At 48.9% G+C, this 15,760-nt stretch overlaps 1 long non-coding RNA gene across 3 annotated transcripts in view; it reads left to right on the forward strand.

The window, feature by feature from the left end:
- Nucleotides 1-14,386, forward strand: part of LOC109285188 (uncharacterized) — a 125,235-nt gene extending 110,849 nt beyond the window's left edge. For 2 of the 3 annotated variants that reach the window (XR_009460643.1, XR_009460642.1), the window contains exons 3-4: nt 3,857-3,990; nt 4,675-5,685. This is a non-coding gene — a long non-coding RNA (uncharacterized LOC109285188). Of the gene's footprint in view, nt 1-3,856; nt 3,991-4,674; nt 5,686-14,038 lie in introns of those variants that run through there. The other variant, XR_002092846.2, reaches the window with a different exon arrangement.
- The last annotated feature ends 1,374 nt before the right edge of the window (nt 14,387-15,760 follow it).

The following is a 15,760-nucleotide window of genomic DNA, read 5'->3' on the forward strand; positions in this document are numbered from 1 at the left end:
GTGATTGTGGTACTCACTTTTTGTGCCTGATACCTGCATGTTTAGTGAGTTCTTGGGCCTTGTCAATCTGAGAAGATTTGAACCCACATTTTCTGCTTCCCACAGAGGTTCCTAAGCATTGGGCTATAGAATAGACTGCAGGAGTTGTCACTCTGCTTCTCTCTTGATGAAGCTGGTAGCCAGGAACACAAGATTCAAGAGACCAAAAGAACAAACACAAAGGAGTCTGACTATGGCCCAGGAACGAAGACGTTCTGAGAGAAATGGAGGGAGTCTTAAGTTCCACTATCTGCTTCCAGGACTGTGTATATCTTTTATGTTAGACTGTCAGTGATTTTAAAACAAAAATAACCCTGACAACAGTAACCATTACTCAGGACCATCCCTTCCCATGGCAATGCCCTTCTCATTGGGCTATGGATTCAATGTCCCTTTTGACCCATTGCCTTCTGGCCTTGCACATTTTTCACTCTTAGCTGCCATGTGTTCCAGCTTGCACAGTGGGAGTGAAGGGTGCCTTCACTCAGCCTGTTTTATAACTTGCCATTTAGGGCCAGGAGGATTGGGAACTGTAGGCTTGTGTCCCCTTGGTCTGGCAAGGGCCTAGAATTCATCTGTTCTGTTTCTGAAAGATTTGCTGGAAAAGTTTATGGTTTCTAAAAGCATTTTGGCTAGTGAGGAAAATGCTGAATTAGTGGACTCCAGTGATTGTATTGAGGCTGAGGAAGAGGACAATAGCGCAAAATGTGCACAGGCTGTTAACACAGAAAAATCTGACAACACTATTGCCCCTGAAGAAGATGTGTATGATCCAGCAAATTGGCCAGATTTCCTCGACAACAAAACAATAGACATTTTAGTGGAGATGGGGCCTGTGAAAATAACTGGTAATGACTGTTTTTCCAAAGAATGATGACAATCAACAGTTTTCAGAAGACTTATGCACACAGAGTTTGCCAAATGGAGAAAGGGTTGAAAGAAATTGGCTGGTATACTCCAAAAAAAAAAAAAAAAAAAAGCTGATGCAGCTTTTTGCTTCTGCTGCAAATTATACTGCTCATAAATGGCATGCAAATTAGTAAAGGGAGGCTGCAATTCCTGGAAATGTAGCAAAACCCCCAGTTTTTCTTTTTTTATTTATTTTAAAATACATTCCCTCCCCTTCCCCATCCATTTCTGACTTTTTCTCTTCCTCTCTATTCCCTATAGATAAGTATAAGTAAGCTAAGATGTAGGATAAGCTTTAACATTTTATTTTAGGTAGTAAGTTTTATTTTTCTCTCCCCTCTCTTTGCAAATAAGTACCCTGCTATTTTGATATAGATATCCACTGTTTTATAAGTGATAATTATTATGTTTGTATTGATTTTTAAAAATTTATTTATTTATTTACTGCTTTTATATTGTGTGATTACTGTTTTAGGCCTATATATGTAAGTTAGCATAAGTCATAGATTTCATAGACATTAGGGCTGGAAGAGACCTCGGAAGATCATCAAGTCCAGCCCCCTGCCTGAAGGGCAGGAAGTCAACAGTGGTCATAGGATCCCAGCCAGATAAGCATCCAATTTACTCTTGAAGGTGTTCAATGTAGGTGCTTGAACCACCTCTGATGACAGGCTATTCCAGGCCTTGGGGGCTTGGACACTAAAGAAATTCTTCCTTATGTCCAGCCTGAAACGGTCTTGCAGTAGCTTATAACAGTTTAACCTCGTCATCCCTTGGGGCACTCTGGTGAACAAACATTCTCCCAGATACTGATGGTCACCCCTGATAAACTTATAGGTGGCCATCAGATCACCCCTGAGCCTGCGCTTTTCCAGGCTATAGAGCCTCATAGATCTCAGCCTGTCATCATAAGGTCTGTTTTCCTGACCTCTGATCATGCGTGTGGCTCTTCTCTGGACTCTCTCAAGCTTCTCCACATCCTTTTTAAATTGTGTGGCCCAAAACTGGATGCAGTACTTCAGCTGTGGCCTCACCAAGGCTGAGTACAAGGGGAGAATGACGTCCTGGGATTTGCTTGAGAGGCATCTATGGATGCAAGCCAGTGTTTTGGTTGCTTTATTAGCCGCAGCATCGCACTGTCATGTCAAGCCTCCATCTTATCCCCATGCCAGGTTGTGTAACCTATGACTCATACTACCCCTCCTATGTAACTTGGTTCCTGAATGAATGGGGATGAATGGGAGTGCTTGAGAGACAATGGCAGTAGGTCTAAAAATAGCTCCCTCTGACTGACCAAACCATCAACACCAATACCTGGACCAACGACCCAGCCCTTGGAACCATCCTCAGCATTCAAGAAACAAAAGATGAAGCAACCCACCATTGCGCCAGGCTGCACATACTCAGTAATAACACCTGGAACCCTCTGGGACAGGACTTACATTGCCTGGCCCGGCCCTCCCATAGGAGATCAGAGGTAGTCTGCCACACCACCTATCCACCAAGAGGCCCTGCCGGTGACCCCCCTCTGGACAACACCTACTGGACAAAGACCCCTTTCCAGGTTTTTGCTGTCACCCACATCCCCTCTTCAACCAAGGTCTTGGACTCTGTTTCTCTTCCCTACCTGGATCCATCCCTTCCACTGAGTCTCTTTTTCCTGCTGCCATTGTGAGTGCTTGTGTGTGTGTGAACCAATAACTTCATGGGGCTGTGTAGTGTGTTGTCTGTTTAATAAACCTATTATTTTGAAACCCTGAGTTGGGTTTTTGTCTGTTTCCTGACTGTTTCTTCCTTGCCACCACTTATCTGCCCACCCCCGCCCCATATCTCAGCTGTCTGCCTCAGTTTCCAGCCCCAAGCTCCCAGGTTTCTGTCTCTCTTTCTTTCCTGGCTGTCTCCTCCTTGCCACCAGGCTTTTCCCTTTGCACTAGTGACCTCAAATAACCCTGGGGCCACTTGACCTTAAGTAAACCCAAGCCTCAGTTTCTCAGACAGCTTCCCTCTAGTCCACCAGTCTGAATCCTGGTTCTGGCAACTTTCACTCCACACACTTTAACTCTCTCTCATCTTAACCTTCCCCCAAGTATCCTGGCGCCCCAAGCACAGACATACATACTGTACCATCCAAGTTAGGAACTTACTTGTGTGTATGTGTAGGTGGGTTGTATGTGTGTGAACTGGTAAGTGTGTGTGTGTATATATATATATAGTGTGTGTGTCATTGTGTGGATGATATATGAATTAGTGATCTGTGTATGTGTACTGAGTGTGCGGGTATGGACAATTGATTTTTGTCTAACTTTTGGGGTGTATAGTGTATGTGCTTGAATTGGTGATAGGTACGCATGTGCCTAGGCTGGTTTGGATGTGTATGTGCCTGAGTTGGTAGTGTGTGTGTGTATGCACCTAATTGATTTGCATGTTTGTATATGTGCAATTGTGTCACACCCTCCTGTCTAACAGTGCAATATTGAGATCCTGAGAGTTGGCCTGACCCCACAGGGCAACAGAAACATCTCAGTGACAGATTACAATCTCATGAATTATCCAATGAGCATATTGTAAGCTCAACAAAATGGATTGAAATAAAGAGATTTTTTTGCAATGAAGACAATAGATGAGTGCACAGTACAAGAAATAAACAAAGAAAAGAAACATTGGCAATCAGTATTGACACATTATAGCAGTTGTGCAGTACCTTGATGTGTATACCATAGCGTTTCGTGGAACAAATGCAAGGCCTTACGAGCATAGCAATGGCAACTTTCTGGGATTAATTGAGATGATAGCTACATTCGATCCTATGATGCAAGAACATGTCTGACACACTAAAAATGAAGAAATCCATGAACATTATCTTGGGCCTTGTATTCAAAATGAGCTAATCTCGATGATGACATTGCAGGTGAAGAAAAAAATCTTGAGAAGGTGAAGACTGTGAAATACTTTGCAGTTATTTTTGACTGTACCCCTAATCTGAGTCATCAAGAGCTGTTGTCCTTTGTGCTTTATGTTGATGTGACTTCTGAAGAAGTGAAGGTAAGGGAGAATTTTATTTACTTTCTTTTGGTTCAAAACAAAAGTGGGCAAGGACTGTCAGATTCTCTCATAGCTGCGCTGGATGGAGTTGGCCTCCATATTAGTAATTGTAGGGCTCAGGGATACAACAATAGGGCAAATATGAAGGGCCAGAAACAAGGAGTACAGGCACACATCCTTCAACTCAACCACCGAGCCTTTTTCACTCCATGTTGCTGCTGCAACTTAAATCTGGTATTGGGAGATATGGTGAAATGTAGTTCAAAAGCCATGACATGTTTTGGAGCTGTACAGTGAATTTACAATGTATTTGCAGCTTCAACTAACAGATGGCAAATATTGTGAATGCATGCTCCCTCTCTAATACCAAAGCTTTTGTCAGACACTAGGTGGGAGTATCGAGTAGAGAGTGTAAAAGCAAGTCGCTACAAGACTAGTGATATCAGGAACACTTTGCTTCAAGTTGCTGAAGGAAGCAACCACTCAGAAGTTAAAAGTGAGGCTGAGTCCTTGGCCAATTGTGAACTTCAAAATTTTGAATTTATGTTTGCAGTGGTTGTGTGGTATGACATCATGTTAGCTGTAAACACTGTGAGTAAGACACTTCAATTCAGGGAAATGCAGCTTGATGTGGCTATCGCACATATCAAAGGACTAATTGATTTTTTTTTTGCAAAAATACAGGAACACTGGATTTGCCTGAGACAAGAATAGCAACAGAAATAGCATCTGAAATGGATGTTGAACCTAAATTCAGAGAATGACATTTGACATGAAAGACAGGTAAGGAGGAGCTGGAGAATTCACCCAAGAAAGTGTTGAAACCAATTACTTTCTGGTCATCGTGGATCAGGCTCTCGTGTCACTGATAACACTATTTGAACAAATGCAAGGGTATGCTGACAATTTTGGGTTTTTGTATGATGTGAAGGAACTCAGAGAAATGACAGAAGATGACATGACAAAGCAGTGCATGGATTTGGCCACTGTGTTGTCTGATGGAGAATCTCATGATATCGACAGTGTGGACCTTTTCTCAGAGCATCAGGTGTTATGAAAATTCATCCCTTAAAGAACAAGTACTGTACTTCAATCCCTTCAGTTTCTTAAATCACTTGATGGTACCTTCCCAAAGACAGCAATTGCATGCAGGATTTTGCTGAGAATCCCAGCCACAGTGGCTTCAGGGGAGCAAAGCTTTTCCAAATTAAAAATGATTAAGAACTACCTAAGGACAACTATGTCTCAAGAGAGGCTGGTTGGATTTGCCAGTCTGTCCATTGAGAAGGAAGTAACATCAAATCTGGATTACCACGATCTGATAGCAGAGTTTGCTGCAAGGAAGTCCAGGAAGGTGAATTTCAGAATGTAGGCAGTGCGACACTGATTGTGATAGGTTAGTTTTAGGTTTTTCTTAATTATGCCCCAGCTCATGCCCTCCCTTTGCTGGAGTCCCATGGGCCCCACGCAATGTTAAAGGGGCCTTGCACAGGCTGATTTCCCCTGGGCCCCACACTGTCCTAGGGACAGCTCTGGGTCACCTGCAGCCAGCTTCTGGCCATTGGATCCAGTTTCAGTTGGCACCAGGCTACCTGCAGCAGCCTGCATGGACCCTGCATCTGGTACTTGGCACTGCAGCCCTGTGCCCCTGCCTGTCCCATATCATGCCCCCATGCTGGGTGGTGCAGCCAGCTGTCAAGGCTCACCAGCACTTGGGACTGCTAAACAGAGGACCAGTGAGCTGTTACAAGAGCCATGCTGGCTCACGATGCCACACATTGCTTCCCAGGGCCCCAACTGGTCCCAAGAGGAGACTGTGGACCTTGCAGTACTGTGTGGTGAGGCGGAGGTCCTCAGCTAGTTTGCATGGAGCAGATGCTCCAAAGTGCACATTTATGAAAGGCTGTCAGGCTGCATGCAGGAGTGTGGGCACAAGCAGTCTGTGTGCCAGTGCTGCATAAAGATCAATACCCTGCAGGGACAGTGGATCATGGTCACTGACCAAAACCAGCCATTGGGGACTGCCCACAAGTCCATGCCCTTTATGCATCAACTGGATGACATCCTTGTGCCACAGGACCATGGCTGCAGCCATACCTTTTATTCGAGCAGGGGTGACCTGCCTGAACCTCCACTGAGGCCTGATACCCATGGTGATGCGTCACTGGGAGAGGGCCCCTCAACCCACCAGTAGCCCATCCCACAACTGTGCTCCCTTCCCCCAGTGTCATTGAGCAGCTCTGGAAGCCCAGGCCAGCACCTGCCTCACCAGCTCCATTGGATCAGCCTTGCTCATTAGGCCAAGCTGGCCATGGTAACACCAGCTGGCAGCAGCTCCAGGTCCTTCCCAGAGGGGGCCTCTGTGCCCCAGAACACCACCAGGAGCCACACATTCTTGCCACCTACAGGGAACAACCCAAGCTGGCAGGTATTCAAGCCCCACCCACATGGTAAGCCCCTCCCTGGAGGGAAGAGCCTTCCTACCCCTATCTTGGACCCTTCCCCCACTCCCCACCTGGCCCAGCCATGCTCCCCAGGCCCCCAGGTTTTCACCCCATAGCACACAGGGAGATGGGAGACAGGATGTCCTCCCCAGTGGTGGCCTTCCCATACCAAACAGGTGGCTGACTAGCCAGATGCTGGTAGGTGTGGCCACTTTGAGCAGGGAGAGGGCCAGCTGGGTGTCCATGGGGAGGGTTGGCTGCATGCCTATGTCCTGCCATTCCAGGTGGGGCTGGAGCTTCTCTACAAGGTCCCAGAAGGTGGCCTGGGTCATGTGGAAGGTGTCCGGCCACTTCTTGTTGTCCCAGGCATGCTGGACAACATGCCACCACTAGTCCTGGCTGGCGCTGTGGACCCAGAGGTGGTGGGGCTGGAGGCCCAGGAGGTTGCTTGCAGTCCTGGCGGTGGAATCCTGAAGCCCTTCATTGGCATCTCTGCTGGTGGCAGCTGTGTGGTGGTGGGTCTGGGATAGCATATTGCAGCCAGGCAGGCAATTACTGCAGGGTGGGGGGGAGCCAGGTGGGGTGAGAAGGTCATGGGCTAAGCGGCGATTGGTGTGGCAGGCCAGCAGGGCCAGCACAGCAGCCAGCAGGAGCCCAAGGCACTGATTGTCACTGCCAGGGGAAGGGGCTGGAGCAGCTATAGCGTGGGTAGGCAGAGTAGGCAAAAAGAGAGGTGCCATGTATGGCCCCTGCACTGGGCATGTTGCTCCTGGGCAGGGAAGTGGCTGGCCAGAGAGTAGTGATTGGGGCTGGCTTTTGAAGAGGGATTCTGGCTCCTGGCAGCTGCAACCAGAGCCTGGAGCTCCCCATGGGGGCAGCAGGGCTGCATTAAGTTTGGAGCTGAGAGCAGCAAATCTGCTCCCTAGCCTCTGCATATATAGACACCTGCCCAGGAACACTTACTCCAGTGTAGTTTACACCCAAGTAAACCAAGCTCAGGCAAATGCATGTGTAGATGCACCCACTGTTTACCATATTTATAGACATACTATGGCACCCTTATGATATATTCTATTCATGAATTCTACGACAGATTCTCATAAATTTTAGGCAGAGCTATACTTTAGCATCAATGATCTACTTGAAATGGGAAACTTTCAGAGCAGGAAAATACAGCACAATGTGAAGAGATGTATCAGAATTTGGTTTTATTTTCTATATTGCAGCTAAATGCTAATTTTAAAGATTTTTTGTGCGACTTTTTAAAGTGATAAATATCCTGGCACAATCACAATCATATTCTGCTACACAAGTACAGCATGTACAATAACATACTTATCTTTTTCTTAGCAACAATCTGTTTTGTTCATTTAGGAATCTTGACCTCTTCAAAGCTGTGAGGGGGCCATTGCAGGCCTCATTTATTTCCATGGAAAAATACTCATTACCTTAAAGGAGTTTGGCAGTGTTAAGGGAACAAAGTTTAATGGTGTACAAAGTTGCATCTTGTAGTTTGACTAGAATGTCAATATTTCTTTTCAAAATCTGATTAATCAGTAATAACAGTTCAATTGTACTTAATATCAGTGTCCTAGGAACATTTTCCCCCTTTCAGTTCAGTTTCTGAATTAGACCCTTAATGATTCAAGTATATTTCTATTTAGTTTTTTATCAAAAATTGGTAGCCGTCAACATAATCTACCATGTGCATCTGCTCTAGCTTCTATAGCAGAAATTTCACTCCTGATCGGATATTTTGGAAAGTGAAAACTTTTCGAGGTTTCTATTTCATGCCATGCTCCTTGTATGCTTCACTTATCATTACACTGTCTTGCATACATATTGCATGCATATTGAGGTTATATTATCCTTTTTAGGCATCCATCCAGTTCTTCTTGCCTTATTAACTCCAGCAAGATGACTGGAAATTACAAAAGATATTCAGCAATGGTTTATTCATAAGTAAAATAGCTATTATTGTAGAAATGACCATGGCAAATTTCAAACATAAAACAAATGTATTACCTCTTGTTGCCATGACACAAAGTTCTGTAATAATGTATTAAGGATGTCAATATTGACTTTTAAAGGAGTCTGGGGAATTCAAACAGCATTGAGGGCTAAAGGCCATTTTATGTTTTTAATTTTCCAATAGGAATGATGGTTTGGTAAACAGATACAGTGTAAAATGAAAAATAGTCATATTAGGGTAATGCAATGTTAAGCTAATGTTGCTTTGCTGTCAGATTAGGATAAATGCTATACTGGAATGTCAAACTAATATTTTGTCATCAGATGTTAATAGAACAGGCAGCTATGCTCTGTGACATTAGAATAACATATCTTTCTCACCAAGGAAAAGTGAAACAGACTGTCATCATTTACATGGAGATTGGCAGGGGAACAAGAAACTAGAGTGATTATTAAGTTTCTATTACTTATCTCAGACATCTAACATTTTTTCTTTTTGATGCAACATAATTATACCTTGACAAGGCATTAATGTCAGAAAAAACTAACAGGATTATTACCCCAACTAATTTTGCAATATGAAAATTTAGCAAAAATAATATTTCTAGTGGTGTGATTTTCTTCTTAGTTCTTGTGGCTCTTCATTTTGCCTCCAGTATACAAGTGAAGTCTGAGAGCATAGTGAGGCTGCATCTACATGAGATGTGTTTAATAGGGCTGTGCGAAATTTTGGTGGCCGTTTTGTTTAGTTTTGCATCTGGACGTTTCAACGGTCAAAACACTGAATCTGAAATGAAACGCAAGGCTCTGAAACAGCTCTGAAATGAAACTGGCCATCCGAAGTGTTTTGGAAATTTTCCAAAATGATTCAGATGTTTTGGAGGCAGGTTTCATGGAAAGAGGGAGGGAGAGGAAAGGACTGCTCTGATATTGACATCTGTAGCTGGCCACTGACAATGATCTTTCCCCCTGAGATCTCTTCCAACTGCAGTGCTGGGGAATTGAACCAGGAACTGGGGGAATGTTCAGGTCCTTGAACATTCCCCCAGTTCCTGGTTCAATTCCCCATCTTTCCTCCAGCTCTCTGATTGCTTCCCCCAACTCTTCCCAGGGGACACAGGCCTCCAGATGATGTGGGATGAAAGCAGGCTGCCGCTGCCAGCTGCGGATGGTGGCGGCTCTGGGCTATTTCCCCAGCTGGCAGCGGCAGCCTGCTGAAACCCCATGGGCAGATCAGGGGGCTGTACCCCCTGGGAAGAGCTGGGGGAATGATCAGAGAGCTAGGGATCAAACCAGAAGCTCCAGCTGACTGCTCCCAGACAATGTGCAGTGCCCTGCCGAGCAGTGCTGCACCTGCACCATGGGGCAGCGGCCGTGCACATGCCAGGCCGGGGGGGGGGGGGGGGGGGCGGCAATCTCCATTGCCTCCCACTGCCCCATGCTACACAGGGGGACTCTGCCACGAGTGGCCAGAGGCCCCTGATTGCTGCTGCTGCACCTGGTGACTGTGGGGCTTGTAAAAAACAAATCAAAAACAAAAAAAAAGCGCCATGGCGGCTGCAGCAGAAGCTATTGGGGGACCTCAGGGCACTCATGGCAGAGCCCTCCCATGCAGCATGGGGCAGTGGTGGGCAGTGTGGCTTGCTCCCCCCACCCCTGCCTGGCACCCACACGGTCACTGCCCCATGGTGTAGGTGAAGCGTGGCTCAGCAGGGCACTGCACACTGTCTGGGACCTGGGGTGGCTCCAGTAGTCAGCCAGAGCCTGGCACCTCTCAGCCCCATGGTGCCCTGCTAAGCTGTGCTGCACCCGTGTGATGTTGTTGCTGGGGGGTGGGGGGCATCCCCATTGCCCCCTGCTGTCCTGTACTGTGTGCATGTGCTCTGCCACAAGCACCCAGAGTTCCCAAATGCCACTTCCGCAGCTGGTGAATGTGGGGCTTTTTATTTATTTTTTTTTAAACTCCACACTCACCAGCTGTGGAGCATACAGATGACAACATGCTGCTGCTGCCAGCTGGGGCCACTGCTAGCACCCAAGTCTTCCCAGTGCAGCCCGTGATGAGCACCAGGAAGAACCCAGTGCTAGCACTAGCCACAGCCAGCAGCAGCATGCTGTCATCCCACACACAGACCTAGGGGTCCACTTATGCTGCAAGGGCTGTGGGGCTGTGCCAGACTTGGGTGCTGGCACTGGCCCCAGCCAGCAGTGGCAGCATGCTGTCATCCCACATCCAGATCCAGGGGCCCGCATCCCCCGGGTGGAGCTTGGCACAGCCCCTCAGCCCTCCCAGGAGATGTGTGCCTCTGGATCTGTGCACTGGATGGCAGCAAGCTGCTGCTGCCAGCTGAGGCCAGCGCCAGCACTGGGTTCTTCCCGGTCCTCAATGTAGGCTGTGCTGGGCACTCATGTGCTGGCATTGGCCTTAGCTGGCACTGGCAGCCTCCTGTCATCTTGCACACAGATCCAGGGTCCCACACCCCTGGGAGGAGTCTGTCACAGCCCTCCTGGGGGGGCACAGGCCCCTGGATCTGTGTGTGGGATGACAGCATGCTGTCACTGCTGGCAAGTGATACTAGTTTAGTTTTGCTTTCAACAGTTTGAGGTGCGGTTTTACAAAAATCCCTGCACCTATGTCCTTGAAAGTAGGCAGGCCTTATGGCCTCACTAGGATCTACCATACCTGAAATTTTCACCCCACTCTGCCTTCACACTCACACATGTCACGAGTTTTGCTTTGAACATGTAAGTTGGGTGGTACTCCAAGGGTGACCCCCTCTCCAATTGAAAGGATCAAAGCAGGTGCACAAGCACTGTGGGAGGTGTAGGGACTCTCCTCCCCCTATAGAGCAGAGCCAGACCACCAAATGGGGACTTGACCATATACCTTTTAATGCGAGAACAGTACTGGGAACATAACCAGTATAAACTAGGGGGTATAGAGGACACTACAATGCCCCAAGGGGGCAGGATTCAACAAAGCTTACACACTTACAATCATAGACATAGTCATCCAGTTGACAAAAGACAGGGTTAACAAAATATAAAACAAAACCAGCGGAACAAACAGTACTGGTTGGTGAAATATAAAAGGCACAAAATGTCAAATGACAAGGAATATAGGGCCTAGGTACCTGGAGGGGGAGAAAGTGGGAAAACACAATGGCCCCTTTGCACTGCAACAGGAATTTTTCCCTGTTAGTTTATTCACCCCAGCTGGAACTTGAACTTAAATCCCCTGCATGGTAGACAGAAACTCTATCACACAGCCACCAGTGCTGGTACTGTGCTAAACTGCTAGGGGTCTTGACCTTCCAGGAACCCTGGCCCCCTGTTGAGCTGCCTGGCCTCTTATTGGAGGAGCTGGTAGCAGAGCTGGGAACCTCTCAGGTCACTGCTCAGATCTTTGCTAGGTCTGGGGAGCCTCTCCTGCTGGCTGCAGCCTCTCATAGGCAATCCTGGAGCCCAGTGGGGAGCCTCTCCTGCTGGCTGCATACCGCGCTGCTGAGGGTCCAACTGCTGCCTGCAGGTCCCACTCCTGCAGGCTCTTCTGGGGCAACTGCTCCCGCCCCTCTGGCTCAGCTCTTTGCCAGCTCTTTGAAACTCCTTCCTTGGGGTCCCTCACTGGTCTCCCCTGAGTCAGCTGTGCTGCCCCTTTTATCCCCTTCCAAGTGACCCAAGGGGCCAATCAGGGGACATGGAGGGTGAGTCTCTGGGGCCTGATGGGTGAGGAAAGGGAATCCATATCCTCCAATCATCTTTTACCCCTTCAAAACCCCTGGGTAAAATCATTACCAGATTGGTGAGGAAAAGGAATCCCAAGCCCTCCAGCCATCTTTTACCCCTTCAAAGCCCTTGGGCTAAGTCAGTAACAGCTAGACCGTCACAAACATTTTGAGGTGCAGTTTCCCAGAAACCCTTCACCTATCTCCTTGAAGCTTGGCAAACTTCATGTCCTCAGAAGGAGTTACTATGCCTGCAAGTTTAATCTGAATCAGGCAAGAAATGACGGAGTTATAGGCAGTTTTGTGATTCCCTATTATAGCCTATGGCCAAAACACCGTTGAAATTCCAAAACATCTCTGAAACAGTTTTGGCCAAAACAAAACAGGACAATGATTCAAAATACTGAAACGAATCACTGTTCTTCTAAAGTGCCAAATCTGAAATGAAATAAAATACAGGCATTTCAGACAGCCATATGAAACACCGAAATGAAACACTGTCCCTTCAAAATGCCAAATCCGAAATGAAACACAGATGTTTCGCATAGCCCTAGTGTTTACTGCTCAGTAACCATGCATATCTACCCTTAAAAACCCTTAACCCCAGCTGTGATGTCTTTAACAGTACAGGCAGCCTGTTTGACCTGCCCCCTCCCCGGGCCTGGCACCTCTGTTGCCCATTGTCCCGTCCCACTGAGTTCCCTAGCTGCAGTTTCCACCAGCAGCTCAGGAAGACCTGGCCAGCACCTGTCTCACCAGTTCCACAGCCCCAGGGCTGGCCACAAGGCATTGATAGCCAAGACACCACCAGCCACCAGCAGCACCAGCTTCTTCTGGGGGGGTGGGGAGGAGACATCTGGGTGCCTGCATGCCACACCCCTTTATTGGAGGACACCATCTGGAGCCAGATGCCATTGCCACCAGCCAGGTCCAAGCGGAGCTGCCAGCCATGCTAGCACCAACAATGTGGTAAGGCCCGCATTGTGGGGAGGGCCCTCCCTGCCCCTGCCCCTGCCCTGGCCCCAGCTCCCTGGGTTCCCACCCTCCAGACCACAGGGAGGTGGGAGACAGTGCAGAACTTTATTGAGCAGCTCCTGAGCCCACACTATGCAGGCATAGGTCTCTCACATGTCAAGCAATGTGTTGATGCCAGCAGCAGCCTCCTCCTTGGCTGTGGTGGGCAGGGACATGTAGAACAGCCACAGGTAGCCTTCCAGGCAGCAGTGGAGGTCATGGGGCTGTCTGGGCCTGCCCCATGCACTGTTGTAGCTTAGGGTCCCATACCAGGTGTGTAGGTGCACCTAGGGCACCATGACCAGCAGCAGCAGCAGGAAATAGTGTGTTAGGCACCCGTCAGTCCACACAAACATCTTCTCACACATCACCTGTGACATGCATCAGGGGCATGATCAGGGTGCTGCATTGGTGTACCAGAGGGCTGACCCCAGGAAGCCTCCCTTGGAGGCCCCTTGCAGGGAAGGTGGGGGTGCAGACATCTCCTCATCCCAGGCATCTGGGATCCCCACACCTCCTGAGCCTGGGCATTTTGGGCTGGGCAGCAGCACAGGGCAGTGGCTGGTGTGCAGGAGGAGAGGAGCTGGAGTGGGGTCTGGAGCCATGGCAGCAGGTGCTGCCAGAAGCCTAGCCAGTCCTGCCCTGGAAACTGGCCAGGGAAGGCAGGTTGCTTGTGGCCAGCACCCAGTGGCCCAATAGCCCCAGTGGCCCACTAGCCCCAGGGGAGTGAGCGGTGATGGGATTTTGGCCAGTGGCCGCCTGGGCCCAGGCCTGCCCACCTGACTTACCATGGTCCCTGGGCACTCATGCATGCCCAACCCCCAATCTGAGGCTGGGCAACACAACCTCCCTGGCCAAAACATCTTACCTCTGAAATGTCTCATGGCTCTACAGGGTCTGCAGCTGCATGTGGGGGAGAGGCTGCCCCTGGCATCCAGGATACAGCCTCCAGGTCACTGCCACTCACAGCCAGGGCCTTGCAGATTTTCTGGATCCACCAGAGGAGGACCCAGGACAGGACCCGACTCCTGGAGCGGCTGAGGAGGTGGGGGACTGGTGCAAGGAGGTAAGGTACTGGCACAAAGAGGTGCAGGACCAGGCAGAACAGGGTTTCCAGGCTAAGCTCCTGGCCCTGGAGCACGGGCAGCTCCAGGTATGTGGGAACAGCATGCCATACTGGGCCAGGCAGTGGAGGCCATGGGAAACAACAACTGGATGCTGGACCCTCCCCCCGCCCCTGACCCTAGGCCCTGACAGCCTCTGGCCGTCACCTGCTGCTCAGCAGCAGGTCCTCACCTGGGCCTGGGAGGAGGTCCTGTGACACCTCCACCAGCCAGAAGCCCCTGGTCCAGCCCAATCTCAGGTACCCTGCCACCCATCCCCCCTGCCTAGGACCAGGCCTGCTACTTGCCCCGGCTCCATGTGGGTGTGGAGCTAGAGCTGTCTGGAGTGGTGCCAGGACCACACATCAGCCCTGCTGGGCCCGGACTCTGCCTGCAAAAATGGGAGCCACCTGCACTGGAGGAGCACTGGCTGCTGTCACCTCTAGGTGAACCCCTGCCTGCTGCATTCACTGTGGCCTCTAGACCCACAGAGGAACAGCAGAGGCTGAGGTTGGGGAGGAAGGTGGGAGGGGAGCTCTTTTTCATGCAAGGGAAATAAAGATTTGTTCTTCTGACATATGTTGTAGTGGGAGTGATGCTGGGGATGGGTGGTGGGGGCCGTGGGTGCTAGTGCAGGTGGGCTAGAGTGGGGAGTGCTGGAGGAGGTGGTTATCTAAAGCCTCCTGCACTTGATGTCCTAGCCCCTTCTGGAGAGTGCACGGCTCTCCTGGTGACTTAGTGGGGGCGGGGCCTGCCACTGTCACTGCTGCCACAGGTGGTGCTTCCACTACTAGGCATCTTCTGCCTACCATATCTCCCCCTCCCAGGCCTTGCAGAAGAGCTCCCCACAGCCTTCACAGATGTTATGCAGCACATAGGCTGTGACAGTGACCTGGGGGAGGTTGTCTTTGGTGAACCCAAGTTGGGCAGTGAGAGTGTACCAGAAGCCCACTCATGACATGTGTGACTTTTTATGCTGTTCTTCCATCCCTCTGCCAGAACACTGGGATTGGACCTCAGGGAAGGATCACAGTCACTGGCCAGCTACACATGTCAATATCAGAGCAGTCCTACCTCCCCCCCCTTCCCCTTCCATCTCCCTAGATTCTGTTTAGTTGCAGCAAGCCTAGCTTCGAACCTTGAAACTTTTCAAAAGTTTCAAAATGTTTTGACTGCCCTCGTTTCATTTTGAACCTGTTTTGAAGCTTTTGTTTCATTTCAATTTAGCTGTTTCAAGCTCAAAACACATTGAAGCAGCTTCAAAATGAAACATCCATCGAAATTTTGCACAGCCCTAGCAGTCAGCACAATTGACCACTCATTCTTATGGACAGTAGGGCAGGCAGGTGTTGCTGCCGTTACCTCCTAAAACATGAGTCACTGCGACCAGTTTACTGAAATGAGCTCAGAATATATGTGACCACAACAAACTTTCTTTTGTCCCTTTTTCCATTTGTGTGTTTTTAAAGTTATTTAAACATCTTGTGGGGTTTGATTTATAGCAGTTTATTAT

This window comes from Alligator mississippiensis, chromosome 3 (genome assembly GCF_030867095.1).
Source record: "Alligator mississippiensis isolate rAllMis1 chromosome 3, rAllMis1, whole genome shotgun sequence".
Classification (NCBI taxonomy): domain Eukaryota; kingdom Metazoa; phylum Chordata; order Crocodylia; family Alligatoridae; genus Alligator; species Alligator mississippiensis.